General features: G+C 43.6%; 1 non-coding gene across 1 annotated transcript; it reads left to right on the top strand.

Moving 5' to 3' along the window:
* The first annotated feature begins 2,337 nt into the window (after positions 1-2,337).
* trnaw-cca (transfer RNA tryptophan (anticodon CCA)) lies at positions 2,338-2,409 on the top strand. Its single transcript has one exon. It is a non-coding gene; the product is annotated as a tRNA-Trp (tRNA).
* Positions 2,410-6,009: the final 3,600 nt, after the last annotated feature.

The raw sequence follows: 6,009 nt of genomic DNA, 5'->3' as shown, positions 1-6,009 counted from the left end.
AAGGCGTAATAAATGATTCATTCTCAGACTGGAAGGTTGTCGGCAGTGCTGTTCCCCAAGGGTCACTGCTGAAACCACTGCTTTTTACTTGCGACAGATAAATGACTTGGATCTTGGAATATAGAGTAGAATCTCAAAATATGCCGATAACACCAAACTTGGAGAAGTGGCAAACAGTGAGGATGAAATGAATCACCTGCAACAAGACAGTGATAGGCTAGCAGAATGGGCAGACAGGTGCAGATGGATTTTAATAGTGACTAGTGTGAGGTGATGCATTTTAGCAGAAGGAATAGGGAGAGGCAATATATACTTAATGGCACAGTTCTAAAGAGTTTGTAGGAATAGAGGGACCTGTTCACGTTGGTACCGGCTTTAATCCAACCCAGGTAAATATCAGGGTACATTGTGGGCAATGAGCCCAAATTGCTGAACTACAGGTCCCTGTCACTTTAAAGAGTGGGCTGGTGCGATTATGATCAGAGGCTCCTTCTAAGCACATTTCTCACCACCACAACTTCCAGATGCTGGTGTTAGTGTGTGCATGTACCAGCAGTTGCAGTGCTGTTCAGACCCTCAATAGCAGTGAAAGTCTCAGAGTTCACCACTATTGGGGCTGTAAAATCCAGGCCAATATCTCACAGTCCTGTTAGATTTGCTCTCCCTCTGTACAAAATCAAACTCCACACATTGTCTTTCACTCACTCCTGTTTCCAGCCCTGATGGTGCAGAAATCCCCTCTCAAAGGTACACAATCCAGTTGATTTCTGATCAAATACCTCCTTCCTCATTCAATAGAGGAAACAGAGACATGAACAGGAGTCAGGTGCAAGAAAGTTTCACCAACAGAGCAAAGAAAGGCACCAACAAAAGTCACACCTACTTTCCAAATCATTTCACTGGAATATTCTTTCACTTGTTTTGTCGGATGACTGCAATAAATCTGAAAATGAGCACCATGAGGTTTGTGTTCACTAGTCACTTGTTCTCCTGTGTTTGTCTGTCAGGTTTGTAATTCAATTTGTATTGGATATTGCAGAGAATCTCTTTTCAAGATGATTACACATTGTACTGTGTTTAAAGCAACCAACTTGGAAAATGGCAGAAAATGAATGTTTCAATACCTGTGTGACCAGATTCTTCCAATGCTTTTCAACAGCTAGATTGATGATGCTTGTAATCTGTATCCTGTGGAGAATGGGAGAGGAGAATAAAAACATGGTGCATGAACAGGACAGACTGTGTAAAATGGGAGCACAGAAATACTGCCACCTCATTGAAAGTTAATGAGATTTATTCGAAGTCAGACACCTGTCCACAATGAACAAGTGAATACATTAATTGTCCACTTTCAATCTAAATGGGACTGAGGTTCCAACAGAGAAGTTTTCTGGAAAATACCTGCTGCAGTTTTAAAATTGATGAACTGGAACATCTTACACTAACTTTCAAATAACTGTCGTGATTGTATAGTTCCCATAGTGGAGAGAAGGAGTTGTTTATAAATATAAGCAGAAAGACACATTTGTGGATTGGCGAATGAACTTTATCTTTCTGAAATATATTTGTCCATTGGTTGCAGGTCACTGGAAATTCTTTTTTACATTTCAATTGTAGCAGCAGCAGTTAGCAGCAAAATGTCTGATTAATCAGAGTAGTGGGTCTGGGAAACACTTAAACAGCCGAGACCCTGTAAAACAGAACTCCAAGTAATAGTTTAAATAAGGCACTGAACTGACAGAGCAGTAAAGGCCTGCTCAGGTCAGGAAAAAAAACCCGACACGAACCTGACAGAACCACATTGGACCCGAGCCTGACCCGGCCCGAGTATCTCCATTTATTCCCACGCCCAAACTAACCCGAGCCTAACCCGACCACCGGAATGTTCACTTTATCTACCTCCCGATTCCGAATCTGCAGGAAGCTGCAGCATGATCGCAATGACGTCATAGAGATGCTCACTTGCTCACTGCGCAGACTCAGAGTTTCCCTCCTTCATGACCCGGACTCCCGGCTTTGGTTGGCTTTTCAACTTTTGACACTTATTAAACTCAACTTCCCAGCAAAGTTAAATGTAATACTTACTGTGTGTGTCCGACACGGACTCAGACCAACCTGGACCCAGCCTGACCTGAACCTGACCCAACCTGACCCGAGCCCGAAAGCCAGAACCGGAAGAGCGACCCGACATGACCCGAACCCGACACAGGTCGTCGGGTTCAGGTCGGATTGCAGGCCTTCACAGAGTGGAGGTCAGATGAGGATTGAATTAATTTCAATCACTGAATCTAAACAAGAAGTAAATCTGTCAGGAATGGAACACTTTGCTTTATCTGCGAGCTTGTGGCACAACGGTAGTGTGTCTGACTCCAGATCAGAAGGTTGCGTGTTCAAATCGCGTCAGGCTCACTTGCATTTTAGAGCAGCTCAAGTTCCTGGATTTTATATCAGAAGAGAGTTCGATCCACTGGAATGTTCAGTGAATGGTTGAATTTCAAGATCAACTTTAATAGATTAAAGTCCTGATTTCTGGTTCCGTTCCATTTCCATGCTCAGTTCTTATTTCACACTGTTTTATATCAGAACAATGTTTCAGGGATGTGATGTGTCCATTGTTTGTACAATCGCTCTGTCACCCAGTGTGAGAAATAAAACACAAACCGCCCAGCGTGCGGCTCAAACCCATACCTGGCTCTGTCTATAGGCCGCTTAGTTCAGTTGGTTAGGACGCAGTGTTGATAACAACAAGGCTGTGGATTTGATCCCCATGTGCGCTGTCACATGGTCAGTCAATAATTTGACACATTTTTGTTACACATAAAATCCAACTTTTGGATGCAAACAAGTTTACATAAAATGTCAAAGGGAATTTATTTTGAATAACATCCATTGTATCTTTGTCACTGATCTGGAGTAACACAGAATTCTTTCCAATTATCTTCCGTTTGCTGATAAACGTTGAACTCGTGGCCTGTTCTCGTTAATGGTCACGAGCAACAAAAACAGACAGAGCGAGTCTGACCACCCAGAGATGTGGAAAAGGTTTCAGTTTGGGACATATGCAGCAAATCAAATGTTCACCCGGCCCCGAAAGATTCAAAAACTGGGGAAAGGGACACAGGGAGAGAGAGAATAAGCAAAAGCAGACAATGTAAATATTTCCCATCCTTGATATCTCTCTATTCCAATCCAACCTTCAGAGTTGGGTAAATAATTTCAGTGTAAATTGTGCAGCTCAAGAGTCAAAACCAAAGGGTGATGCAGAATAAAGGAGAACTGCCAAAACCCCAGATTGAACCAGGGATCTTCAGTCGAACACACTCCCAACTGAGCTATTTCAGTCTCACAGGCTTGGGATGATAAGTGGCAAGTAACATTCGCACCACACAAGTGCCAGGCAATGAATATCTCCAACAAGAGAGAATCTAACCACCTCCCCTTGACATTCAATAGCATTACAATCACTGAATCCCCCACCATCAACATCATGGAGGTTACCATGGGTAGCCATACAAATAACGTGACTAGACGAGCAGGTCAGAGGCTTGGAATCCTGAGGTGAGTAATTACAGTGCACCTGTTGGCTCCACCCCAGGGGCTGAATTTGTTCTGTAAACCATGAAGCAGCTTCCTCTCAAATCCCAGGTTTATTGATAAATCCTTTTACAAAAGCCCCAAAGTGTGATATATTCCTCTCACTCATCCATGACTCCTGACTCCCCAAAGCCTGTCCACCATCCACAAGGCACAAGTCAAGAGTGTGATGGAATATTCTCCACTTGCCTGGATGGGTGCAATTCCAACTCAAGAATCTCAACACCGCCAGGACAAAGCAGCCCGCTTGATTGGCACCCCATCTGCAAACATTCACTCCCTCCACCATCGACGCACAGTTGCAGAGTGTGCACCGTCTACAAAATCCACGGCAGCAATGCACCACAACTCCTTGGACAGCACCTTCCAAACCAGTGACCTTTACCACCTAGAAGGGCAAGGGCAGCAAATACAGGGGATACCACCACATGCAAGTTCCCCTCCAAGCCACACTCCATCCTGACTTGGAACTATATCGCCGTTCCTTCACTGTCGCTGGGTCAAAATCCTGGAACTCCCTTTCTCACAGCACTGTGGGTGTACCTACCCCACATGGACTGCAATGGTTCAAGAAGGCAGCTCACCACCACCTTCTCATGGGCAATAAATGCTGGCCTAGCCAGCGATGCCCACATCGCATGAATGAATGAATAAAAAAGTGAAGTATCCCTTGTGTCATTGTTTTGGTAGAAAATATAACCCTGGTGGAATTGCCCCTCCCAATCGCACCTCACTTCATAGAACATAGAAAATGGAGAAAATTTATGGCACAGACTGAGACCATTTAGCAATCGTGTCTGTGCCAGCTGAAAAAGAGCGATCCAGCCCAATCCCACTTTCTAGGTCTTGGGAATGGGATCTGAACAGATCTCAGAGCTCACATTATGTGAATGTTCTGTTGAAGTATTGGTGAGCTGATATACCAGGGGAGATTCACACTGTTAGACACAGTGTGAAATACATTCAAGTATTTATAAAACATTGTAACATGTGAGTAATATTCCCCATTGATTTCTCAGCACTGATGGATTGTGAAGTGGGAGACAGCCAGAAGTCCCAGTGATCCACACTGACCATGAGCTGAGAATGAAATGAGATAAAGTTCAATCTTCAGCAGCGAGATGCTGCAGAGAGGTAAGAGTCCTGAATCAAGGAGAGACTTTCTCATACTGCTGTTGAATCTCATTTCAAACACTCCTTGAACTCTCTGCCAAGGAATTCAGAGCTGGAGAATGGCTGTAAAATCAGCCTAAAAAGGAAATAATAGACACCCACCGTGAGGCTCAAACTCAAAAACTTGAGATTCAGAGTTTCATGCTTTCATCGACTGAGCTCACCAGGCCTGAGACAGTGTCCCCATCCTGTCTGTTATTGGACGGTGCAGCTGTTGGCTCCACCCCAGGGACTGAATTTGTTCTGTAAACCATGAACCAGCTTCCTCTCAAATCCCAGGTTTATCAGTAAATCCTCTTAAAAAGCCCCAGAGTGTGATATATTCCTCTCACTCAACCAGAATAAAAGTTACATCTTTTGCTCTTTTTACCTTCCAAACATTGACTTCTATTTTTCTCAGCATTTATTTCTCTCTCTTTTTTATATTGTGCATTTCCTAATAAACATTTCATTTCAATTATTTATGAGGGATGAAATGAACAGAAGAGATTTTCTGCAATGGTACCAGGGGTGTGGGACAGAGTGAGTGGTTCGGATCTGGAATACACTGCCTGAGAGTGTGCTGGAGGCAGATTCAATCGTGGCTTTCAAAAGGGAATTGGATAAACACCTGAATAGAGAAAATTTGCAGGGTTACAATGAAAGGGCAGAGGAGTGGAATTAGCTGATTTGCTCTTGCAAAGAGCTGTCATGGACATGATGGACTGAATGGTCTCCTTCTGTACTGTAACAATTTGATTCCTTGATTCTAACTCTGTCAAAGCTGTTCTGAACTTGCTCTGCTCCAAGGAGAACAACCCCAGCTTTTCCAGTCTCTGCACATAACTGAAGTTATGAGGAACCATGGAGAACCCACTGGAAACCTTCCTCCAGACAGAAATACAACTGTTCACCACCACACTGTGACCCAGCTGTTCACAATATATATCAATGATTCGGAGGTGGGAACCAAATGTCGTATTTCCAAGTTCGCAGATGACACAAAACTAGGTGGGAATGTGTGTTGTGAGAAAGATGCAAAGCAGCTTCAAGGGGATTTGGACAGACTTAGTGAGTGGACAAGAAAGTGGCACATGGAATATAATGTGTAAAAATGTGAGGTTATCCACTTTGGTAGGAGAAACAGATGTGCAGATTATTTCTTAAATGGTAAGAGATTAGAAAGTGTAGATGTACAAAGGGGCCTGGGTGTCCTTGTCAATAAGCGACTGAAAGCTAACATGCAGGTGCAGCAAGCAATTC

The sequence above is a fragment of the Heterodontus francisci genome, unplaced genomic scaffold, assembly GCF_036365525.1.
Source record: "Heterodontus francisci isolate sHetFra1 unplaced genomic scaffold, sHetFra1.hap1 HAP1_SCAFFOLD_286, whole genome shotgun sequence".
NCBI classification, from domain to species: domain Eukaryota; kingdom Metazoa; phylum Chordata; class Chondrichthyes; order Heterodontiformes; family Heterodontidae; genus Heterodontus; species Heterodontus francisci.
The sequence above is the reverse complement of the archived record's forward strand: the minus strand, read 5'-3'. Positions and strand labels throughout refer to the sequence as shown.